At 35.5% G+C, this 16,535-nt stretch overlaps 1 non-coding gene across 1 annotated transcript; it reads right to left on the minus strand.

Moving 5' to 3' along the window:
• Positions 1 to 13,329: 13,329 nt before the first annotated feature.
• Positions 13,330 to 13,452, minus strand: LOC121821865 (U8 small nucleolar RNA). The gene has a single exon (XR_006062739.1). It is a non-coding gene; the product is annotated as a U8 small nucleolar RNA (small nucleolar RNA).
• Between the last annotated feature and the right edge of the window lie 3,083 nt (positions 13,453 to 16,535).

Raw genomic sequence — 16,535 nt, forward strand, 5'->3', positions numbered from 1 at the left:
AAGATACTTCAAAAAAAAAAAAACAACCAACAAAAAAAAAAAAAACAAAAACAAGTGAATAATCTTAAATCTATTTAGCAGATTTCTAGTGTTACCAGGTGATGGATCACATTCTGATACCCATTTAGTCTAAGGACATTGTAGTTTCCAAAGCAACGCCTTTGACTAGCACAGGCCAGCTCAGAAAGATTGAGAGGAATGTCAGGTTGATTCCTCAGTTGTTAATGCTGTACTGAATTTTAAGCATAACCAAGATGAACAGTTGTGTTGTAAAGCGTGATCATGATGGTGCGCTAGGATTGTGTTCACCACAAATTATCTTCGGATGGTCTTATAATTTGCTGCAAGAAGAATGGATTTTTAAAGTAAATTTTAGGTGGACTGGAGAAAAGGCTTGGTGGTTAAGAGCACTTGCTGCTCTTACAGAGCACCCAGGTTTGATCTCCAGCACCCACAGTGAGTGGCTCACAACTTCCTGAAAGTCACAATGGATCTTATGTTCTCTTCTGGATTCCTTGGGAAATGTACTCATATGCACACATCTTCAATGCACGCAAGTCTTTAAAGTTAATTTTGTTTCTTCTTCTTAAAGAATTTTGTCAGGGTGCACATCCACAACATCAGTCCTCTGAAATCTGGCACAGAAGATTAGTTTTTTCTTGGGCAGGCTAGGCCATGTACCTTAGCTGTAGCAGGGTGAAACATACATTTCAATATTGCTTTACCAACTATTCAATGTCCTATAATTTTCAAACTCATTGCTTGTTTGTAGACAGTAGGATTTTCATTTTCTCATAATAATACTGTAGCAATCATAATTATAGCAAAATATTAGTGCATATCCACAATAATTTTCTCAAGGTGTTTCTATCTATACAATTATTGTGTTTGGTGGACTTTTGGTGTTCAATGTCAAATGTGTCCTATAGAAATTACTATTCATGTGCTCACAGTGTAATTTGAATAATGAGATTGAGAGGGTTAATGTCCCACAAAATCTACTCTGATGTGTTTATTTTGGTTATGGCTTTCTTGCTTCTTTATCATAGTATTGGCTACTACCCAGGTAGGGATTATATTTTCAATCTACTCGGAAATAGTGAATGATACTGACAAATGGTATACATGCCACATGGTGTGTGTAGCTACTGTTCTTCAAAGCAAGCTAGTGCCCATTTCTCCCTCTTTATACCCATCCTAGGACTAGTGACCTTTATGGGAAACTGACTCCACCGAGAAGACAGAAAGAATGGAAAGATAGGAGGGACACAGCCCTTGTGACAGGACTGCCAATATCAGATGGTCATATAAGGTTGAAATGAAATCTTGACAGCAGTAAGTACTGAATCAACCCAACTGGTGTTTTTAACAGTGCAGCTACTCAGTGGGCAATACTATATAGTTGTGAAAGTTTAAGCCATGTTGAAATGAGTAGAGAAAGTAAAGAACTATATCTGAAAGATTTTTTGTTTTGTTTTCTTAGCAGCAAGAATACTTTTATACTTGTGGTTTTAAGTGACACAATAGTCACAGACATCTACCTCAAAAATGAAGACTTGAAGAAAATCGCCTCTATGCCTGAGGCTGAAGAAGTTTCCTTCTTCTTTATATTAGTCCCCAAATGTCTCTGCTAACAGATCAGTCATGAAGTCTTTGCCTGACAAACTTTTGAGATTTAAAATGAAGTACCCTTGGATGCATGTTATTTCAGTGATTCCATATTCTTATCTCACACATAATATTGAGTCAATTCATGAAGGAATGAAGTGAACAGACCATGTACAGGAAGTTGATGTGTACTCCTATTGTTCTCAAGGAAGCCTGAATTCTGAGTTCAGCATGCCTACAAGGTTTTAAATATAACTGATTTTACATGATGCCCATCATTATTATTATACCACAGTTAAGATATTTAGGGAAAGTAAATCTATTGACAATGCAAAGTGAGATAATTCTGGGAATCAGTTGATTGTATAGTGTTACAAATTGTTAAATTTAGCCATAGAAAGGCTTAATACTAAGATTTTTATAGTTGATGTAAAAACCAGACAGGTTATACAGATCCATATATAAGACCATTTACTTATTGCAGAAAGAATATTGAATTACCTGGAGCAGGACAGGATCACCATGCTTTAAGCAAAGGGTACATAAAACTAGTGACCTATTTTGTCATTGAAGATCAATATGTTAAGATCAATAACAATATGGAACAGAAAGATAAGAAAGTACTTAATATTTTAATATTTCACATATACACAAACAAATTTTCTACTTAGAATCATTTCACAACAAAAAAAGGAAATCTGTCCTTCTTGTAATGGAGTGATAGATCACATACTAAGATAGATGTCCTCTTATTGTTATTATATGCATATTCACTGTGATTTTGATTCTCTCCTGTGAAAACATCTTATTTACCCTCCAGCTAATGGACCTTGTTTTGACTAACATGGAAGAGTGACATGATTTGTCTTTCAAGCCCAAGCAAGACTCATGAGCATGCTTAATTTCTTCCCTTGTCTTCTAAGAAATCAAATGTTGTATAAAGGCATCCTAAGAGAGCCTGCTGGAAATATAATATAGATGGAGCTGACATACCCTGGCTGCAGGCCACACTTGAGGCCAGTTATGTAAGTTACACCATCCACAAGCAACACAATGCCTGACCCATCACAATGTGACTGATTCCAGTTGATGCTGTAAGTAGCAGAGCTGAACCTCACTCACTTTGCACCACCCATGCTGCCAGACCCTAGTGTCCTGAGCAACTAAGTGACTGTTGTTTCAAGTCACTAAATTTGGGGGCACTGAAATACTCCTAAATAAATAAGTGCAGATAAATGTTAAAACTAATATATAGCTATTTTCACTTTTTGTTGGTTTTTAAATTATTTCTTAATATTTTAATTTAATTAAGATATCATTCCATCATATCTCCCCTCTCTCCTCCCTCCAATGCCTCCCATGCTCCACTCTGCTGTCTCGCAAATTTATATCTTCTTTTTCTTTAATTGCATTGTTATTGTTACATATACATATATATATATGTATTATATAGTGTATATATGTAATACACACATACTATTATTTCCATCTAGTGTTTCTTTTATGTACATGATTTCAAGGCTGACTACCTGGTAATGAATAGCCAGTCAGGGGGCTCTTCCTGGGGAACACTAATTCTCCATCTCTCAGCAGCTGATAAATGTTTGTAACTCTTCATCTAGAGATGGGGCTGTGAGTGATTTTTCCCTGTCCACATTGACATGGTAACTGGTGTTTGAATGCTTCAGATCTTGTTTAGGCAGTCATATTGCTACCATATTGTGAATGTAGCTTCCCCATCATAGCCGGTAAGCACAATGCCATGACAGTCTTTTTGATCCTCTGGCTCTAGCAATCTTTCTTGCTTGCAGCCTCTTCCCCAGTATTCCCAAACCTTATTGGGTCAATTTGGGCTGCACATCCCATGGTCAGTTATTCCCAATATTTTGTCCAGATGTGACCTTCTGTTGCAAAAAGAAGCTTCTTTGATGAAGAGATAGATTATACTTGTCTGTGGGTGTAAGCATGAGTACTTACAATGCAGTTAGAAATTGTACTGGTACAGAAATTGGCAGTTGTAAGAATCTCCTGTAAGCCATGTGCACTCAGCTAGGCTTACAGGACCAATCATGAGTTCCCTTCTGATAAGCTTGCCTTGAGTCCTTTTATGCCTCCCACTTGGAAGAGGTATCATACTGCTACTTAGGAAAATGGTCTTGGCATGCTGAATATTGTCATTATCAATTAAATATGTTACAGTATGGAGTAGTCCACTTCCTCGTAGCATAATTATGATGCATATTCTCTAGATTATGATAGGTCTTTATGTGAATGAGGTTTATAAAACACAGGGTTGTTGCTCAAAGAGTGCCACTAAATAAATGGCTGTATGTGTATTATTGATCAAAAATATATTCTGTAGATGGATGGAAATTGAATCAGATATTAAAAGGAAAAATTTAGTGAGTTTATCTAAAGTTAAGCTGCAATTGTTATGTTCTGGCTTTTGGTTGCATTGGTATTTGCATAGGATGATTTATAACACTTTCAGAAAGATTCATTTGTAATATCAAGACCTAAATTAGAATCAATTTGGCAGCCTTCCAATTTGAAACCTACTACAACACACAAAGAAAAGCTCCTTTGAAAAAAATCATTAAAGGAAAAAAATAGCATCTTGGCCCCCACAGTATATATCTAAAAGTGACCGAAGAATTTCTCCTTCCGACAGGTAAGCAGATTCTCAAAACAATCTATCCGGTAATCCTTTTATAGATAGAAAATATGCTGAAATGAATGTTTTCAGTGTTGCTTCTCAGACTAATGTGGTAACATTTACATGTGTTCCTGTGTTTGTTTTTCTGCAGAGCTGTGAGAGGTAAGAAACCACATGATTGTTTATGGGGGAAATAAGACTCAGAAACAATTTTGTAAAACTATCACTTCATTCGTATACGCCTATTGTTTTGAACAAACACAACATGCAGAAATTCTCATTCCCAGCTAATTATGTGTGAGCACAATTATCCACAAGTGAATGTCTATGAAGCTGTTATTCACTTGTTTCTGAAAAAGGGTAGATTCTCTCCCAATCAGGCTTTAAGCTATTAATTAAAATAACTTCATATTCTAAGTGACTAATCAGAATATCTCTACATATTAAATTCCTGTGTGTTATTTTTTGACATATCATTTGTTGCCAAATTTTTACCTTGGTATGATTTTAGAATGAATAAAAAAGTTACAAAACTACTTTATATAATCCTTATATTTTCTTACAAAGATGCTTTACACTATTAGTATTTTGCCCAACTTTGGTAACTAACTAACTATATATATATATATAAATCAATATACACATATTATGCCCGGATAAGGCACTCATCTTTCTTGAGTAAATATGTAATACTTACATATACGTGTGTGTGTGTGTGTGTGTGTGTGTGTGTGTGTGTGTGTGTGTGTGTATTATATAATACTTTACTGATCTAGATGAGATTTGATTTCAGGTACAGTATAATCCTTTCCCTCATGAGTAGTTCAGTGTTTATTTTCTAAAAATAAAACAATCTTTCTATAATTCCAGTATTTAAAATAGGGAATTTATCTATTTAATATATTCTTAATTTCTGTCTTTACAAATAATATATCTCTTCTCTGAAGAGTTCCTTGTTTGTTGCTTGTTTGAAGTTAGATGTCCTGATAGGTTTTCACGAATTCTTCCTCTGCAAGACATGCCTCATTTTTTTTTTTTAACAAACTTGAATCTTGTTCTCTTTGATAAACCATAGGCCTGATGGTAACTGTGATCACAATTATTTACTCCCCTTGTCAGTGTAGCATAATTTATAATATTCAGCATACTTGTAAATTATATTTTTAGATGAATGTGTTCTTAGGTTTTGGTTACAATATTGTAATCTCTGCCTCTGTTAAAAATAAATAAACTTGTTACATTTTTTTATCTTTTCCAAACTTTAGTCACAAACACACAAAACCCATCCAAACTTCAGAGTTCATCAAGGCATTAATTACTATTTAAAACAGTCATTTAGTATTAAATAAATAACAAGGAATACATTAATTACTTTCAAGACTAACAAATGATAAAACAAATTTATTGAAGTCTTGTTATGTTTGAGGCAACTTGTGTTTTTCATATTTTTACTATTTAAGGAGAATAGCAAATGATCTGTAATGCTTACCATTTCAGCACGAGGATGTGCATTTTGCAAGGATTATCAAATATAATAAAATAATGAGTTCTGATGAAACCCTGTATTTGTTTCAGTTATAGGTGCAAGCTTCTACACGTAGGAACTGTCATTCAATCCTTACAACACAATGACAGGAACTTATCAGTCTTCCTGCTTCACAGATGAGGAAATTCAGAAAACAGAGGTTCTCAGTGGGATTTACATGTTTTATGAAAAGTGTCATTTGAAATCTGGATAAGGTACTCATCTTTTTAGCTTCCTAGGGATGTCAAAGCAAATTCCCTTAACATGTGTAGCTGAAGACAATGAATTTAGTCTCTCATATTTTTGGAGGACTGAAATCTGAAATCAGATGCCTGTATGCCTATAGTTCCTTTAGGGAGCTATAGGGAGAACTTTTATTTTCTTCCTTTGAAATTTCTGATGTTGTTTGTGTTGCATGGCTTTGTTTGATGTATGGATGCATCATCCTTGCCACTATCTTTGGAATTACATGGGAGTCTTTTGCTCTGCCCGTCTCTGTGATTTTTCTTTTTGTTTTTTACTTATAAGGACACCAGTCATGTTGGAATAGGGATGCAACATCTGCAAAGACTCAGTTTATAAATAAATCCAGAGGTTGAAGTTCAGTATCTTCCAGAATTCCTCTCCATATTATGTTTTGAGAAAGGGTCTCTCACTGAACCCTGAGCTCATGAACTGCCTAGACTTGCAGGCCATTGATCCCTGGTTATCTTCCCCAAGCACTGGATTTAGAGATCTGTGAAACTACACCTGGCTTTTACATGGGTGCCCAACATACAAATTTGGGTCCTAATTCTTGTGTAGCAGACATTTTATGTACTGATCCATTATTCCAATCCTAAATTTACATTTTAGACAGTATAATTTTAGAAAAAGAAATTAAAAACCTTCCCATTTGTAAAACTCTTACATTTGGCTATGCCCAATGCAAATGTTTCATTTAAAAAAAAATTTTTATCAAAAATTGTTTCAATTTATTAAATGTTACTTTTGGTATAAAATTCTACAGTTTTATTTATGTGAGACTTTTACCTTTTAAGTTTCACTTTTCTAGAATTATCCATTTCATTAACTTTTCCACATCTTACATTTATTTTCACATGTACATAAATTACTACATCTTTATGCATATTTCCTTGCAGCTACATTATTAAAATCAGTGATGAAAAACTCAACATTTATTCTGTACATGTGAACCAAACTGTATTTACCTAGTAGTTATATATAAAGCAGAATGCATGTTGTTTAATGACACCTAATGAATCCATCTAATTTAGGGAACTCCACTTCTTAATGATTCTTTATAGCTCTCTATGGCATGAAGGAACAATTTTAAGTTAAGTCAACAGTTAAACCTACAGCATTACTATAGTTCAGTTTAAACAAATGTGCTGCGGGGAGCCACATTTTGGTTACACATCCACCTTGGAAGAGCATCATAAACAGTTTTGCAGTATGCGTCCTTGTGTTGCAGTATATACCATATACCAAAGATATATTCATCCCAGTAAAATCACATGTGATTAAGTCTCTTCTTCACTCAAAATCCTTCTCTGGTTCATGATTGTCTGAAGAAATGGCATATATGCTTCATCGTGTAGATTGCTTTTGATCTTGTCAGATTTTCACAGTTGTTTTTAAAAGGACTGCTTTGTGATTTTCTTTTCTTAACCTGAGTCAGTTTTACTTTTAAATTCTTAAGTAGATATGTGGATAGTACTGGTAGAAATAAATATTAATATTTTTATCTGAGTGTCTTTGTTATTTTGATTTATTCTTTTTTTTCAGATACTCATTAACTTTGTTAGTTCTTTCCTAAGGACAGACTTTTAATTTGACCCTTTTGGTTGTCGTTGTTTGTTTGTGTTTTTCTAGACAGGCTTTTCTGCATGACAGCTCCAGCTATACTGTAAATGGCTCTGTAGCCCAGGCTGGCCTCAAACACGGAGAGACCCGCCTGCTTCTGCCACACCAGTGCTGTCATTAAAGGTGTGTGCCACCAAGCCTAGCTTGATCTCCCTTTTTGTATACTTCTGTTTTCTTCATCCTGTTATCCAAAATTATCTTTGAATTCCATCACACATTCTTGGCCAGAGTACTTTACAAACACATTTGAAGTGTCAGCACCTCTGTTAGGTTTTATACTCACATATTTCATGTTATCATTTTGTCTGTGAGACACTGGGTGCGTAAATTCTTTGACTCTCCTGAGGTGAGAGCTCCTATTTTATAAACAGATAACTCTATAAATGATTTATAAGGCAACTATGATAATTTGGTATCACAATAATACCATGGATTTAGGGTCTCATGGATAATTATGGTGATGATCACATTCTTAAATAAGACATAAAATTTGGGTGTTTTTCTTATGGAGACATCTGCACTGGTGTTTCAGTGATCCAGTCTGTGAGGCATCCATGAATATTTATGCAAAAGAAGTTATGAAAAAATATAATACCTACCTACAGATAACTTTATTTTACTTATTGCAAATGTTCTACATGACCTATTTTAGACAATTAATTCTTCACAAGTGCTTCTAAATAAATTTTAATGTCTTTGTACTTATTTCTTATGATTAGTGAGGTAATGTCTAAAGAGAACTGCACAGTCTTTGGAGAATATAGAAGGTCAGACTCTAAATAATGGTAGGAGTTGTGTTCGTGTTGAGAAACTATATGGTGTCTTTTGTACTTCAGAGGACAAGAGGTAGCAAGATACACTGTGGTATTAGAAGCACTATGATGACAGCTGTTGAGGTTTAAGAGAGGAAGAAAATGCCTTCAAATGAGGAAGAATGGAACCAGGAGAATGTCAATGTACAAGAGCTGTGAAGGTACAACTTGTGGGTCACCTTCTTTAGCAGTTGTGTGCGAAACAATCCATCACTCTCTCCTTATAACTCTATTTTCCTTGTTGCAGGATAAGGTACCCACCTTCCATCTCTGCCTATGCTACCTTGACTTTGCTTCTGCCTCTTCCTCATATCCTCCTTCCCTAAGTGTGAAAGTACTGTAGCACCGAGTCATTGAACTTTTGATTCTCTATACACCCTTCATTAACAATCTCACACAGAACCATGGACTTAAATGCCCAACTTTTAGTTTTGCAGCTTGGTCAGATCTCCGAGATGCTAGTAGCCTTGTGTGTCAAATGCCTGTTGTGATACCTCTTCTTGGATGTCTGATGTGAGTTTCAATTTTTTTCATTGTATTGTTTTTTTTTTTCAAAGTAAAACACAATAGGATAAAACCAAAACTACCATATCAAGTTGCACAAGACAAAAACAAACAAAACAAACAAACAAAAAAACAAAACAAAACAAAAAAAACACAAGAAAAAGAGCCCAAGAGAAGGTACAAGAATCAGAGACCCTCTCATTCACCAACTCAGGACTTCTATAAGAACACGAAGCCAGAAGCCATAATATAAATGCAGAGCACCTGGTTCAGACACATGAAAGCCCTGTGCATACTTCTTCAGTCTTTGTGAGTTCATATGAGCTTTTCTTATGTTGATTTAGAAGACCTTGTTTTCTCTGTGTTCTCTACCCTCTCTGGCTCTTACACTCTTACTGCCTCCCCTTTCTTGGAGTTCCATTGGCTCTGGGGGGGGGGTGATAGAAACATCCAATTTATGGTTAGGTTTTCCAAGGTCTCTCATTCATAATGTCTAGATGTAGGTCTCTGTATTTGTTCCCATTTGCTGAAGGAGGAAGCATCACTGATGATGGCTGAACAAGGCTCTGATCTATGACTATAGTATAGTATCATTAGGAGTCATTTTATCCCTATGTTTTTTCCTCTACTTTTAGACCAGAAACATTTGTTTTTACCATAGGTCCCTGGGCTATCTAGTCTCTGGTTTGTGGTCACACAAGCAGTGTCAGGTATGGGTTTCGTCTCATGGAGTGGGCCTTGAGTCAAATCCATTTTTGGTTGGTTGCTCCCACAAGCTTTGTGCCACCATTGCCCTCACATATCTTGCAGGTAGCGCATCATTGTAAATAAAGGTTTCATGTCTGGCTTGCTGTTTATGTTTCTCTTTTGGTACCATGAAGAGTGCCTTCCTGAACCAAAGATGCTAGACACAGGGGTAAAGGCTCTATTTGGCACCAACTTGACACCTCCACATTCAATGAGTTGTGTAGGTGTTCTTCAACATTAGGGCCTTGCTGTCAGTTTGTGGAGAGCAGCCTATAGTCTTGGCAACAGCTTGGTTTTTGTTGTTGTTGTTTTGTTTTGTTGATTCCTGTTGGGGCTCCTTTGGCCAAAAATATGAGTTTCAATTTTAACATTTCCAAAACTAACCTAGCTCCAATCCTTATGAACCTTTGCAATTTTGAGATTTGACATATGATAAATCTTCTTTTATTGTTTTGATCAAGCTAAAGATATTGAAGTCATCTTGGTTACCTTTACCCTTCACACTCCACCAGTTATTGTGGCTGCCATGTCTTCAAGTTGTATCCAAAGTCTAATAAGCACTTCTTAGTTCCACCAGTTTTACCTCCCTGGATTGTGATAACGCCCTACCAGATTTCTTCTATCTTACCTTATCTGGAAGGTCTCACATAGTGCAATGTTTGGCAGAATACAACTTCAGCTCAGCGTTTGATAGCTACTTATGATTTGATATTTTATAATTCATCTCTATAAACTATAGAGTATCTGATGTGGAAATAAGTTATTTATGCGCTTGAGATATTGGTTTTACTGATTTAGCCAAGGGAAGGCATTCTTTTTGTTGTAGAATATTATTTTAAGTTGTGTTACATTTGTTTATTCTATTTGCTTAATGATGCAAAGATGTGTTGCATTCGTTTATGTTGCATTTGTTTAACTCTGTGAAGCTGTGTTACTTTGCCTGTCTAAAACACCTGATTGGTTTAATAATGAGCTGAACGACCAATGGCTGGTCAGGAGAAAGGATAGGTAGGGCTGGCAGGCAGAGAGAATGTATAGAAGGAGAAATCTAGAAATTTCAAGGAGCAAGAAAAGAAGGAACCAGCCACACAGCCAGACATGGAATAAGAAGGAAAGAAAAGATATACAGAAATAGAGAAAGGTAAAAGCCCAGAGGCAAAAGGTAGATGGGATGATTTAAGTTAAGGAAAGCTGGCTAGTAATAAGTCAAGCTAAGGCTAGGGATCCAAAAGAAAGAATAAGACTCTATGTGGTTTATTTGGGAGCTGGGTTGTAGGCCCCTAAAAGAGCCAAAGAGCCAAAGAGCCAAAAGAATAAACAAACACCTTTTTTCTTTTTTTTTAGTTAAGGAACATTCTATTTCCTGGAGACATTTTCCTAGTCCATAGTCCGCAAGACTACTCTTACCTTCTCAGGCATTTCCTGTATTTTCCTTCTCAACCACCAGGTTGGCAACAATGTTTAAATGCCACACATGAAGGCTAACAGCATGTTGGGTCTTCTGTGGAAGAAAATGAAAATATGGAAAAAGCTAAGGAGTGCAATAACAAGACTAGAAAAAAAAAACATGTACAAATGAATACTGCCAGGGTCTGACAGAGTATAAACATTAGGTAGAAAGAAAGAGTTCAATGGCATGGAAGCATACTCTCAAAGTATAGGAGTGACCACCAGATAGACAGCACTAACAAATTTCAAATCTGATTGTCTTTTTATTACCTGATCAAAAATTTCTATGTTACTGTAAATATTAAAATATGAAAAATATGAAGAGATGGATGAGTGAACTCATGATGGATGAGTTTGCTGTGAAAACAGGTGGACTGGAGATCAATCATAAGATCCCACTTGAAGCTGGGTGTAGTAGTGTATGTCTGTGGTTCCAGTGTATTGATTTCAAGAAAGAAGGAGCAATAGAAGAATTCCCCCCCCTCCTCAAATTTTAAGAGCCAACTATTCTACCATACAGAAAGGCAAATAATAAGATAGTTTGTCTTAAAGAACATAGAAGGCAAAGGCAGAGATCTGAGTTGTCCTGTGACCTTCACACTTGCAAGCTTGCATGCATATGCCTACACCCATGCATACAAACACAAACATACAAATGCAAAAGAAAAATATAAGACAACTTTCTGGTTCAAAATCAATTTGAATTTTTCCATTATTTTTATTTTTGTTTTTATCTTCAAGAAAATCAAAACAATAAGAAGTAATTCTCTTAATTTGAGGACAGGGATATGTATAAACAGAATGGAAAACTTAATAAACTAAAATGAGAAAGGTTAGCAAGTATCTGAGGGGTAAATGGAATGGCAATTTGAAAATGAGGTTTATGTACAAACTTGACATAATTTAAAAGTTAATTTCTGAAGATATAAATATTAACTGTCACAGGAGAGGAATCCAAAACATAATGACCCAGACTCAAATTTTAGTAAATTTACATGAATGATTTTTGTAGCTAATAAATTTTTTTTAAGTAGAGTAGAAATTTTATAGTTTTTCAGCTCCTGACTTATAAGGTTAATTTTAAGGATCATGTTACAAATATCAAATGTTTATTGCTTTAAAAGAGGCAGAAAAAACTTATGCCTCCTAGCTTTTGTTTGCACAAAAGACATCCTTTTGAAGCCCAAACGTTTTAAAAGAATGCCACATAGCATCTTGCAGACTAGCCATGTATTCACACCCTAACACTTGCTTTATATTATGTACAAAACAAAAGGCCCATCTAATGATTTACAAACTATCTCTTGGGGGTGCCAACTCTTATTTTCTTCCCCTAATTATTCTCCAGTATCTCAACATGAGTCTTCAGGGCCCAAACACCTGAGTGTGATTTTTTTTTGAGGTTGTGATCTACTAATGACTGACTGATTGTATAGGGCGTGAAAAGCCAGTACACTTTAATGCCAGCTAAAGTTTATAAAGTTAATTGTTAAAGTAGAATATAGATAAGAGAGTAGTTTAAGCTTATGAACCATGGGACTAAAATTATTTACGAAGGCTATCTCACCGACAGATGCCAGGAAATAAAGAGAAAGGCAGCTCTGAGAGGGAGGGGTAAGTCCTGAGATGAAACATTGCTGAATGGGGCACATTGGTGAAGCTACTAGTTTATTTCTATTGTTATTTAACGCTCCCTTATTTACAATACATAAGTGACAGCTCAGATTCTTCTGTACTATTTCATTGAGACATGAACTGTGCATTTGAAAATGACTGAGGTTGGAATTTATATTTTAAGCATATGGCTGTATTTTTGGAGTTCCCCTGTAATCATTTAAAGTCTCTCTTTCTCAATTGACTTTTGGTTTTGGATGACATAGAATTTCACACACCAGAATTAAGCCCTTGGAGCAATAGCACTTACTGGCAGGAAATAAAATCCAAATTTTGTCTTATTACTAGTGCTTTTATTGCTGTATGTGTGTGTGTGACTCCCAAACAAATGTTGATCAGCACATGGAATTCTCAAATATTTGAGCAAATGGTAGATTTAAATCATGAGAGAAATCAATGGCTGGAAATGTGCCTTCACTCTGAACATAAATAATCAAGCCCTCAGGTCATACTTTCTTTCTTTCTTTTTTCTTTTTTCTTTTCTTTTCTCAACCAGGATGTTGTCAGGTCCTGGCTACATGGAAATGCTAATCAGCAGATCATGCAAGCTCCAATCATCATTTTCGGTCATACTTTCTAAGCTGATTCCTACTATAGTTGAAGAATTAATGCACTGGACTGTGCTCTCGGACTAACACAAATAAGATGGCTACTGGCCAGCCCATTTGGCTTTTCTTACTCCTTATTCCAAGCAGAGGAAATGGATAGATGCTCTCAATCACCTCTTGTTTTCCTAAGGTATCGGGGTTCTGATCTTTTATATAGTTTCCTAGAATTTATCTAGTTAAAGCAAAGGAGGTTTAGAAAGATTTAGTTCCTGGACAGAAGAAACTGTGATTAAATACTAATAGAATGCAAATATAAGTTAGTGTATAGAGAAGTATTATTTCCATATTAAGAATGAGTACTTATGTCATAGGAGAGATAAATGGCTTGGTAATTAAGAGTGTTTACTACTCTATCAGAAGACCAGAGTTTGAATTCTAATACCCATAAAAGGCAGGTCACAAACACCTGAGATTTCATCTTCATGGGATCCAATGACCCCTATCTGACCCCTATGTAGGCACCTATGTATGATACTTGTGTATATATACATTTACATAAATAAGATAAAGTAAATAAAAAGAATAAGTATTGAATACTCATGGCCCACACAGATTGACAATGGAAAGATTTGACCAACTACTGAGAATAACTAGAAAATAAATATAATACACAGGGAACTAAACATAAAAATATTGGACTTTGAATAAGAAAGGACAGTGGTCTCTGAGAGCTGGGAAGCAAATGAGATAAACCCCATAGTTTTCATAGATAAAACTCTCAGAAGGAGTTTGCAGAGCATGGCAAGGAACAGAAGAATCTTGGCAAAATTGAAGTGTCTTTCTCAGTGGAAGCAATTAAGCTGGAAGTCTGGAAAAAAGAAAGCTGTTGGGATTCTCAAGCTCAGTAGCAGAAAAGAGAGCACTACACAGAGGGAACTCTCAATCTATACAGAAGTCTGTTTACAATATTCATTTGAAGATGGATCAGTGCAAATAAGTGAAAGGTAAAAAATAATTCAAATGAGGGAGTTAGAGAGATGTCTCAGTAAATTGTTAGCTGTGTGAGTGTGAAGATCTGAATAAGGATTCCTATGCCAGGATAAAACCAGTATAAACAAGCATGCTTCTATAATCCCAGTTTGGGGGAGGTAAAGACAAAAGAGTCCCTGGAGCTTGTGGGAAAGGTATGCTGTTGAAATTAGTGATTCCAGGTAAAGTGAGAGACCTTGTTTGCTCTAAAAAAACAAAAAAAAAGAAAAGAAAAAGAAAGAAAAAATTAGAGATGGTTCAGAAAGATACCCGATGACAACTTTTGGCTTGCACACATGTATGCACAAGCACACATTCACATGTGCACATATGAACACATGTACAAGTATCACACACACACACACACACACACACACACACACACACACACAAACACAATCACTCCCATGCACACAATGATTATATGAGAGAGTGAATTTGAATAAAGCCTATACCACAAAGCTGGAGTGAAATATCCATAACTCAGTCAGGAAGAGGATCTTATTTTAGCATGGACAGAAAAATTTAAAAACAAATATGAAAGAACTAAACAAATTCAACATGACTGACTGTGAATTATAAGAAATGTACAAGGTGTATAGGAATACAAAATCACTCCACATCCAATGAAAATCTAACAATGTTTACTTTCCAATCTAATATGCAAAATAATAAATAAATGAAAAATGAAAAACCTGTATGGGTCTGTTCCAGGTCCTCTGCATACATGCTGTAGTTATTTAGCTTGGGATTTTTGTAGGATTCCAGTGGGAATGGGCAATATCTCTGACTCTTTGGCCTACTCTTGGGAACACTTTTGTTCTACTGGGTTGCCTTTTCCAGTCTTGATATGAAGGCATGTGCCTAGTCTTATTGCATCTTGTTATGCCATGTTTGGTTGATATCCTTGGGAAGTTTGTTCTTTTCTGAAGAGAAACTGAGGAGCAATGGATCTGGGGGACAGGGGAGGTGAGAGAGGGAACTGGGAGCAGTGGAGGGAATGGAAACCATTCAGGATGTAATGTATGAGAAAATAATAAATAAAAAGGAAAAATGAAATCCAAACTGAACTGGTGTAAAGGTTAGAACTTGCACAGAAAACCTTGCAATATTATCAAAGCTGTGCACCACATGCTCAGGAAAGCAGAAGTAAAGCTGAGAATGCCAGACAGGGATGTGGAAGACTAGAAATATTTGAAGGAGCTTATTGGGGTGAAATTTTCTTTATCTTAAGAAGAAAATACATTTTAAATAATATTTTTATTCTTTAAAAAATTTATATTTTTATATAATGCCTACTGACCATATCCATCCACCATTTCATCTCTCCAACTCCCCTTAGTACCTCCCCACATTATCTCACTCCTAATTATATCACCTCTTTTTTATTGTTATTAATAACACTATGAGTCAATTAGTGACGCCAAGGTGCACATGGGTATGTGGTTATTCTCTGGGTCATCAACAACCTACCAATGGCTACGTCCTCAAAGCAGATTGACTGTGTCTCTCTCATTATTTATCAACTGCCAATAGTTCCTTTAGTAGACATGGAGTCTTGGGGGATCCTCTTCCTTTTCTGTTTGAATTTTGAATGACTTGGTCTTGTGAAAATCTTGTGCAATTAACCTCAACTATTATGAGTTTATTGGGCATAGCTGCAAGATCCTTCCCAGAAATCAGTATTTCACAGCTCTCTTCCCCATCTACTAGGTCTTATATTCTTCTTGTCTCTTCTTCCACGAACTTCCTAGAGCCTAGGAGTATATTATTGATTATTAACAATGAATATAATATTAAAGAAGATATAAAATAAAGAAAAAAGGAATTGATGGTGAAAGAATTTTAAAATATTGGTAATAAAAGCCATTTAAAATTAATCAAAAATACTTTTTTTAAAGATCCAAGAGGAGTTCAACAGTATTTTGCTCCTCCACAATATTTTGAGTGCAGTTCCCAAAAATCCATATTGTTCCTATCACAACTATCTGTAACTCCAGTTTTCATTTTCTGGCGTCTGTGGGTACCCATCCTCAGCATACACAGTACATATCCAAGTACACATTAATTAAAAAATGAAACTTTAAAAAAAAAACCTTAAAAATACTCAAAACAAC

Source organism: Peromyscus maniculatus, chromosome 12 (genome assembly GCF_049852395.1).
Source record: "Peromyscus maniculatus bairdii isolate BWxNUB_F1_BW_parent chromosome 12, HU_Pman_BW_mat_3.1, whole genome shotgun sequence".
Taxonomy (NCBI): domain Eukaryota; kingdom Metazoa; phylum Chordata; class Mammalia; order Rodentia; family Cricetidae; genus Peromyscus; species Peromyscus maniculatus.